Source organism: Brassica napus, chromosome A2 (genome assembly GCF_020379485.1).
Source record: "Brassica napus cultivar Da-Ae chromosome A2, Da-Ae, whole genome shotgun sequence".
NCBI lineage: Eukaryota > Viridiplantae > Streptophyta > Magnoliopsida > Brassicales > Brassicaceae > Brassica > Brassica napus.
In genome coordinates, this window is record NC_063435.1 from 17050361 (window position 1) to 17060818 (window position 10458).

Genomic DNA, 10458 nt, shown 5'->3' on the forward strand with positions numbered 1-10458 from the left:
TCAGCATCAGGGATTACAGTCCCCTGAGCGTCTATTTCCCGACTTGTTGCATTACGCAGATGACCGTTCTGGTCATACAGGTTTCCGTTCTCGTCCCGTGTTACAATAATAATGTTTACCATTTTTGACGACACGGTATCGATCGACGTACGCGGCGTAGTATTGATCGTTGTCGAACGATTGGATCGATCGACGATGATGGTCTGGTGTCGGTCGACGATTGCTTGTGAGTATCGATCGACGACAAAGTTGTTGCATCGAGCGATGTAGAACGTTGACCTCTACGGATGGTGCGTTCCAAGTGAGCAGGATCGTCTGAGAACAGCAAGTCTTTCTCCTTGTTGCTTCTGGTACCGCTGGGCATGCACCTGAAAAGACAAGAAAAAGATTATGTTTGAAAGGGGGTAGAGAAAGGAATAAGAATCAATAAAACTAAATCTAATGGCGATCAAAGCTCCCCGGCAACGGCGCCAAATTTGATACCACTCAAATTACCCTAAGGAGTGTTACTCTCATCAAAAGAGGTTCAGATGTAGTACTTAAGGATCGAATCCACAAGGAGCTAGGGAACAATTAAATCTAGTGTTTATTAATTCTAAGAGTTGTAAATGTTTAAATAAAATAGCAATAGTAACAAGCGAAGTAAATAGTAAATGTAACTTGGTTGGAATTGATATTAGATGCAGGGCCACTATTCAGGTGTTGGAGATTATAATACCTATAGATGCCTATTTGTTGCGTGCATGATATGTTAGGACTCAACTGCTTAACTCAGTGATCAGTTGTCGCATGTTTCACTGGTTAACAAGCTAGATCTCGTGTCTCAACGGTTAGTATGTTGACAACGAAAGAATGTCGATCGATGGTCCTATTGGGATGTCGACCGATACACCTTTGCCTATGTCGACCGATAGTCAGTTGAGGACATCGATCGACGGGTTCTAGCCAGGCCTATGTGCGAGTATGATATGCCCTATTAAGATACTAAATTGGCGGTTAGCCCTCTCTAGCAGTCCTAATATGATAGATAAATGTCAGGATGGGATAACAAGGGTGCTTGAGTATGCAATCCTATGATCAAGTTATAGTTAGCAAGGCTAAAACAAGCAATGAATACAAATCTATCATGAATATCACTACGGATGAAAACGGGTCAAATCCAAGGTATATCAGGTGGTTTGATAGACTGGTTTAAGACCGTTATACATTGTACTAGCATATATGCAAACTCTCGTTGTAAACGAATCCTTTATCACATAAATAAAGAAATCAGTTTATCCTATTGCATATTGACTCTAATACATCTGCATATAGACTCTAAAATGAATCACATAATTGACCGAACTGGATGTGTTTAAAACTAAGGACTTAAAACTGACTGGTCGGCCTGCTTAAATCCTGGTCAAACCTAGAAACCTCACTGGATCAAGTGTCCGGGTTAGGGCGCTTTAACATGAGCCACCATGTTTGACCCTTTCTGCTTCACAACATAAAAACATAGAGATAACTTCTCTAAATCTTAGAGGAATCACACACAACAAAACATATGACATGAAACGTGTTTGGAGAAAACAAATCCTATGGAGAAAGACACAATCCATCGACTAATCAGAGTGGAGATGAACAAAGAAAATATGATACAAAAATTACCAAGACCACTCTCACTACTCCACTTCATCTAGAACTCCAACAGAGTTCAATTTTTGCTCCTCATACCACCAAGAATAGAATATAGGTTCTCAACCCTTAAAACATATTTCTCAATTTTCACTTCAAAGATCTTCAGTTCGACAACCTCGCTCCTACTACAGAGCAATTCCAAAATTAAAAATGAGATGGAAAAACCAAAGAATCAACCTCTTCCAAGGCTATATAGAGTATTTTTCAAAAGAATTCCCCTTCAAAACCTTGAAACTTATATACCTCGGGAGACTCTAGAAAAAGAAAAGGGTGAGTGAATTACACGAGCTGCGTATACTGTTATGATTTAATACACCAGATGTGTAAACTACTCGGAGAGCACTGCATGTAAATAATGATTCTACATGGTTGAGGAACAAGGAAAATTGGAGGAAAGTGCTGTCCATATTGTTTGCGCAACTCTGTCCAATCTCCCACCTCTACCACCACTTGTTGTGGAAGTGCATGTTCATGATTGAGTTCCAACAACCCCCAGACTAGGTCCCTCATCTTTTGCTATTGATCATCCAGTAATTGGGACAACCTCACTAGAATCTAAACACAAACCAGGATGCCACCAGGTAAAACAAATGTTCAAGCAAGCCTAGGTTCTCGCGGGATCCAACTCCTAAAAGAAGAAATTCCAACAAACTAATGATCCCCTTGTAGGAAATAACTTATCACACCGTGAAAACAAAGGATCCCGCCCAGAAACAAAACCCCACATGACTTGGTATTACATGCAAATATGAATCAAACATCTGAAAACCGACCAATTAATGATCTATTTTTAGGGAGTAGGCTGAAGAAGGCAGTTTCTTGAACCCCTTATGATGCAGATCCTTAGTGAAAACGAGCTGTAACTGTCTTGACTTGGGAATCCTCTGACCTGTTCATCTTTTACGAGAGATGAATTAACAAAGCTCCACAGATATACTTTTCTCAATGGAAATGAAATCCTCCATTGCTGTCGTCTTTGCAGAAACTCAAATCCTTGGAATATGATGCTCATCATCATCTCGTACTTCTAGTCACCCATGGTGCCGGAGGTCTGGCTCTACTATGGAGAAAAGATTTATCACTTGATGTTCTCTTCAAGTGCAAACTGTATTGATACTCTAATAGGATTTGAAAGAAATTACTTTTATGCTTCATATATGTACGAAATACTGACAAAGCTAAAAGAAAGCCTTAATGGAATCATCTTATAGCATTGACAAGTGCTCGAGAGACACCTTGGTTTATGATATTGTATGTTACTTTAACGATATACTACATATCTGAAGAAAAAAACCTAGGAGACCCTTCTTGACCAGAGGTCTCCTTCAGTGACTTCCAGTTATTGTTATAAGAGGAAGACTTATTCGATTTGCAGCACTCATAAGATATGCATGTTGTAAGAGACAAATGGTAAGTTATTTTGTTTGATGCTGACTCGACAATGCTTTAGCTAACACTCTTTGGGATGAGATCTTCCCAACTGCAAGACGCCATTATCTTGCGTATGAGGATTCAGAACATAAACTAATGGCTCATATTTTTAACCAAACCTAAAGAAAGTAAAACGATTATTTCGCTATGATAGATAACTGAAGAATAATTAGGAAGTAAAATTACTATTCAAGAAACTTGGAAGAATGCAGTAACTAAGACTGTGTGCTATAAATATAATCAATCAGATTTGCGTTAACAGAGTGACATAAAAACCAAGGTCATAATAACATACTTGTCATTGAACTTAATTAGTGGGAGTTAGAAGAGTCACTGTCCGAGGAACTGAATGGTAATTTATAACAACGAAGATCTCATAGGCGTATAATGATGAAGAAGCTTACGGAAAGCAGATGAGCCGTCTCCTATAGTTGAGTTAAGGGGATCAAATACATACATTACTTTTCTACCTCACAAGATGGGAACAGAGAAGCGACAATGTATCATGCTCTCACTCCCGTTGTTGGAGAGACACAAAATGATAAGTTAATTGAGCTGCCATCACCAAAAGAAAACCGTTATGTCACATTCTCAATTCATGTAGACAAAACACCAAGATCAAACTGATTCTCAACTAGATTATTCCCTTCCAACTAGAATTCCTTACATACAATTTTTACCACCAGCCATGAACAAAATCTGTATACACCTCATACCAATGATGCAAGGGATAACAATTGTATACATATTTCTTTATAAAACGGCTACTTTAAATCATTTCGAATATCTTCACTAGAAGCCTGCAACCATTATACTATCGATGATACTTTCTGAAATCAGCCAGAATTTATTCATGATAGATCGATCTTGGATAAATTTCTTATTACCCATGAAGTCCTTCACTTTCTCAGAATTATAAGAAGCAAACAAATTGCTCCATGGCTGTCAAAACTGACATGAGAAAAGCATACGATATACTAAAGTGGAATTGTTTTGAACTAGTTCTCAAGAGTCTCGGACTCCATCCTCCTTGGATAACCTGGGTTATATGATGTGTCTCCACCGTTACATACTCCTTCCTTATATTGGCTCGCCTAGAGGAATAGTAAATCAAGTAGAGGAATACGCCAAAGAGAACCGATTTCACCATACATCTTCATTCTTTATTGTGAATTTCTCTTAAGACTATGTAGTAGGGCATATTTAAATTTAGAAGAAAAAAATTATATTTCTTTTGATGGAATATTTGATACTACATATAGTAATATTTAATAATACTGCATGTATTATTTAAACTAGAATCTAATAACTTTTAAAATATTCTTATATTTTCTATTTTTACTAAATAATTTCTAATATTAGTTTAACAAAATTGTAATGCGGCCCGCTCACGGCTCGGCCCATGGGCCTCATTTTGTGCGATGGGCGGTGCATTAAATTTTTTTTGAAGGCTTCAAATCATGTTTACTTACCATGCAACCACCACATGACATTTTTATGTGCTTTAGCTTCACTTGTAAGATATCGCGAATCATTTTCCGATAGGTCACCCATCCTTCCACTACTCTATCTCAAGCACGCTTAACTCTAGAGTTCTAAACGGATTTGTGACCGAAAAGCTAAGTTCACTTTGGTGAGATAGGTAGCCAAATCAATTTTTTTTAAACCCTTTCCATAGACCACAAACAAAGATATTACAATTTACCCCTTATAATACAACACAACGTCTTCGTTGCGCACCACGACAGGTCTCAAGACGTGTCTCGATTCAGAACCGAGATGGCTAACCTAGCTCTGATACCACTTGTGATATCTCGACCCATCGTAGCTGAATGTTTGATGATATCATGACACTTGTCTCATGCCAAAAGGGCCGAAATAACATGTCTTTCAACAAGTAGGATCCATGATGCTTTTGACAAAAACCAACCAATATGAACTGAACCTGGAAGAGGAAAGGGAAGAAGGTGGGGTGAGCATTTCGACAAAAGCTCATTAAGAGAAGCTCTATGAGCCCCAAAATCATCACCCAACATTCACCACACAACATAGCAAAAAATCTACCTAGAACATCCTATAAAGCAAGATCAAACAACAAGTAACAAGGATTAGACACGACGGTGTTAACATGAGACTACGACAACTCCATCGGTCCCCGCGCTTCTCATGTTGTTGTGTGATAGCTCACCACCCTGATCAGTCCCCGTGGGTCAATGCCTTCACGAGATTACGCCACTTCATTCGGTCTCCACATAATCCACGCGAACACATTCACACGATCACGCCACCTTGTTCTGTCTCGTGCGATTCATGCTACAACATTCTCAACTTCACACACAGGCACGCCACATTCCCGCTCCAGCGATGAATCATACCACCTCATTTGTTCCCCGCATGACCCAACAAAAAATGATGCAACGCCCAAGAACTCGGAATCACGTTGCACCGACATACATAGTCCTTAAGCCCTTCTCGAACTAATATACTCTACCTACACATGCTTAATCCCCCACACAATACAAACACCGCATACAAGTCTCAATCATCATCCAACCATATTCATTTTAGCAACCTATGAGTATATTTATGTGTTCACACATTACAAGACAAGATGTGTATATATATATATATATATTATAGTTCACTTATCAAACAAATACATGTATGGTTATAGATGACATGTAGGTAAGAAGGATTTAGATAAATACTTCTACTATGAATCGATAATTAAAGAAGAAAGAAGAGATCACATAAGTCCTCACCTTGGTCTTAGATCTGGAACAGAAGGGATGGGAGAAACATATATGCAACATAAAGATTTCATTGAACCAGATCTCGCCGATAACCATATCTAAAAAGAAGACAAGAAGAGATCTAGACACGTACATGGATCTGTTCATTGAAGATCTCCTACGGCTTGGCTTCGGCAAGCAACAAATGAGACCAGCAAGGAGAGAGAGGTCAGCCACGAGAGAACGAGAGAGAAGAAAAAAAGAGAAACCTTGACGGCTAGGATTTTTAGATCTCTTTGAAACACTACAGGGCTTCGATGTGGTTTCTAAATAGGAGAGAGGAAAAGGAGAAGATTCATTTTTATAGAAAAAGAAGAAGAAATCATGGGGTTTACTACGCGGACCATAATTAAATAAAAGAAGAATATGAGCTTTGATCCAAATTAATAAAAAAAAACAAGGAAGCCCACATACCAACAGGCGGGGACGTGACAAAATATATGTAAAGACTCTTTTAATGATTCATAAAGCATAATATATGCTTAGGTTAAGATATGTGCCTTTCACGTAATGAGCATTGTATATCTATACTATGTTATGTTTTTTTGCGTTCTTTTACATATTATAAAATAATAAATATATATTATATAATTGAGAAATTAATAACTATTACATATATAATTAAATGAGTGCGATCACATAAATCAAAACAATCACTCTTGCTTATTTACAATCATAGTTAAATAAATTTAAAAAAAAATCATTTTTATCTATTTTAAATGGTATATAATTAAATTTAAATAATATTAACATAGATATGTAGTGTATATTTAATATAACAATCTATTAAAAACATGCTTCCTACTAATATGGTTTTAAGATCATTTGTACATTTTTATAACAAAATTTTTAAATCATTGACAACATAATTTTCAATGTGACATGTTTAATGGTTTTTGTTATTTAGATCTCTCTTTTTTTTGTAAATTCAATGCAGATTTCAAAATTTAAATATAAGTTCCCAATACATATATTTATATATATATGTATTTGTAGATGGTATATAGTTTAACATAAATGTCATTGGACTTCCTACTATTATGGTTTATCATTTATATCTTGTTATACCAAAAACAATTTAGGGCATTTTGTCAAATATGACTCAAAACTTGATTTTGATTGCAAAAGTATACCCAAATTTGGATCAAATGCAAAAGTAACCCATAAGCCTTGTGAAATTACACCCAACCTTTTGTGACCAAACAAAAAAACAGAACTCATTTTTACGGATATGGCCCCGCTAACTCTTCTGAATCTTCTGATATGTTGTACGTCGTGTAGACGACGTCTATGGAAGTCGTCTGGTATAGTTTATCTTATAAATAATTTATAAATTTTGTAAAAAATATTTTGACAAGTGAAAAATTAAAATCATGTAATTATAAGCAGTTTTAAATGATATAAATTAAGATATAATAAAATTGAATTGTTTTCAACATAGATGAGTGAAAGTAATGAATCATGATATTCTTTGGTCTAGGGTTTGGCAACATATGTTGTAGTATTGTATGTATTCTTAGGGTTAGATTTTGGAAAGCTTAAATGTTTTTTTGAAAAATTTAATTTTTACCTACATGTGATTGTTTCCGTGTATAGTAAACACTTTTTAACTTTAATTTGATTTTATGAAGTGTTTAGTTAGTTAATTTAGTTTAGGAGTTATGTTTAGGGTCTAGACGACTTCCATGTAAGTCGTCCAGTAAATAATTTAAACTAGACGACTTACAGGGAAGTCGTTTGTTGAATAATTAATATCCCCCCTAAGATTTTTAATTTTTCTGCTACAAAATTTAGATAATTTTATTTTTCCGTTTAATATTCTCCCGGTAAGTCGTCTGAGTCTTCTGAGATACTGTAAGTCGTCTGGTGTTGTTGATCTTAAAAATAATTTTTAAATTTTTTTTAAAAAAAATTGACAAGTGAAAAATTAAAATCATGTAATTATAAATAGTTTTAAGTGATGTGACTTAAGATATAATAAAATTGAATAGTTTTCAACATAACTGAGTAAAAGTAGTTAATCATGATATTTTTTGGTTTAGGGTTTGGCAACATATGTTGTAGTATTGTATGTATTCTTAGGGTTAGAATTTGGAAAGCGTAAATGTTTTTTTTGAAATATTAACTTTTTAACTTTATGTGTTAATTTATGTGTATAGTAAACACTTTTTAAGTTTAATTTGATTTTGTGAAGTGTTTAGTTAGTTAATTTAGTTTCGAGGTTATAATTAGGGTCTAAACGATTAACATGTAAGTCGTCTAGAAAGTCTTTTATTTTAGTTTTCCGCTAAAAATTTGAAGTCTTCTGGACGACTAACATGTAAGTCGTCCAAGAAGTCTTCTGAATCGAAAATATTTAACCAAATTGGATATTTTGTCTCTCTATATAAAAAATAATTTACACATTCTCTCTCCTCCTCTCAAATGGCTGCAACAAAAATGTAGTGTTCCTCATTCTAAAACTCTCCAACATTTCTCTAATCTCTTTGAACTTATAAACATCAAACTTTATATCAATTTATTGTTTTTATCTCATGTCTTTCTCACTAATTTATCTTGTTTTTGCAGGTTTTTCATCACATGGTTCTCATCTTCTACTCATTTAAAGGTAGATCTATTAATTTTAGATATGTATTTTTGTGTGTTCTATAAAGGTAGATCTATCTAATCTTTCACTCATTTTCTCTGTTTTTAAGCCATTTAAACGTTTTTGGATATGCAGGTATTTCAGATCTGGATTTGGATATGCAGATTTTTCAGATCTGGAAGACTTTTGGGCTAGAAGACTTCCAGACGACTTCCAGGAAGTCTTATGACGGAGTCTTCTCTCAGGTCTCACTTTCATAACAGATCTGAGCGTTTTGATAAGTTTTTATGTCTGATTTTTCTTCATTTGGTAACATCCTGTTGCATAAAGTTCATACATTGTTCCCAAACTAAAACTTTTCAAACCCACTCTAATCTCTTTTACTTGAAAACACTAAATTTCAAATGAATTTTTCATTTTTGTCTCATGTCTTTCTCACTAATCTATCCTTTTGTTGCAGGTTTTTAATCAGATGATTCTCATCTTCCACTTGGATATGTACTTTGTGTGTTCTATAAAAGTATATCTATCTAATTTTCTCTGGTTTTAAGCCATTTGAACATTTTTTTGATATGATATGCAGGTTTTTCAGATTTAAGTTTGATATACATGTTTTTCGGATCTGGATCAGACTTTGAAAGACTTATGGGAAGTCTTCTTGGAAGTCTTCTAAAATATAATGCGCTAGAAGACTTCCTGGAAGTCTTCCAGACGACTTCAAAGAAGTCTCCCAGACGACTTCTAGGAAGTCTTCCAGACCACTTCCAAGAAGTCTTCTGGTGAAGTCTTATTCTATATCAAGTGGAGTCTAAGCTTGTCTTTGTAGAGGAATGATCTATAATAGTTTTTGTTGTGGTCTGTTTTGTGATTTGCATGTGTACTCCTTTAGTTGTGTTTTTCTTTTTTTTTGTAAATTTGAAGAGATATCAATGAAATGTCTAGTCCTATGTCTAATTGTTTGTTTATGATTTATATGTGTACTCTTCCAGTTGTGATTGCTTGCTTTTGTAAACTTTCCAAAAGTACTTTTATTGATACAACATATTAAGAATCATTTTAACCATTCTACTCACTCATAGCAAAAAACATCATTGATGCATATAACAATAATGATATGATATACCATGGATTTGACCCATTTTCACCCATGGTATATAAATATTTTACTATCTATATACTATATATTCTATCCTATTAGGTATGTTTTCAGGTATCTTGGAGTAAAGTGATGATTATGGAGTATTTCGGAGCTTAAATGAGTATTCATCCGAGATGACCATTAGAGGTCGATACAAAGAAGACATAATCGATCGATGCACATCCAGTGTCGTCGATCGATACATAAGAGAAGCCTCGACGATTGAAGATTAAGATCGGTCGATGTACATCTTGTACCATCGCTCGATGTCGAGACGCGGAAGCATGACTTGGTTCCAGCAAACTTTAAACCCCAAGACTTCACTAAATTACAAGATTACCCCTGACGAGTTTTTAGCCTAATAGATATATACTTGCCTAAGTGTTAAGAGGTAAGAGAGCTTTTGGCCACCTTTGTATTCTTATTTTCAGCAGAGAGTTTTAGGAGAAAAGATCATAGAGAGATTTTTGATTGGAACTCCATTGATTCATCTATTCTAATCTATGCAGTTTTTATCAATATTTTGTGTCATGAATTGCTTAGCTATGTCTGAGTAGTTTACTTGTTAGATTCAGGGTTCAAATAGGTTTGAGGGATTAGCCCCAACTATAGATTGCTAAGTTGTGGTATTCATTAATTGATTGTTCTTAGTGTTTGTTCTAGATTAGCTACCTAGAATATTAAACCTAGGAATCTGCATGAGTCAAGCATCCTTGACCATCCAGTCCTGAACCTAATATGTCATACTAGACAACTGGAAAAAGGCTACCGCTGAAATAGAAAGCTAGTGAGCATTATCAACTTACGCCTAAGGCTTAACTAGAAGCATC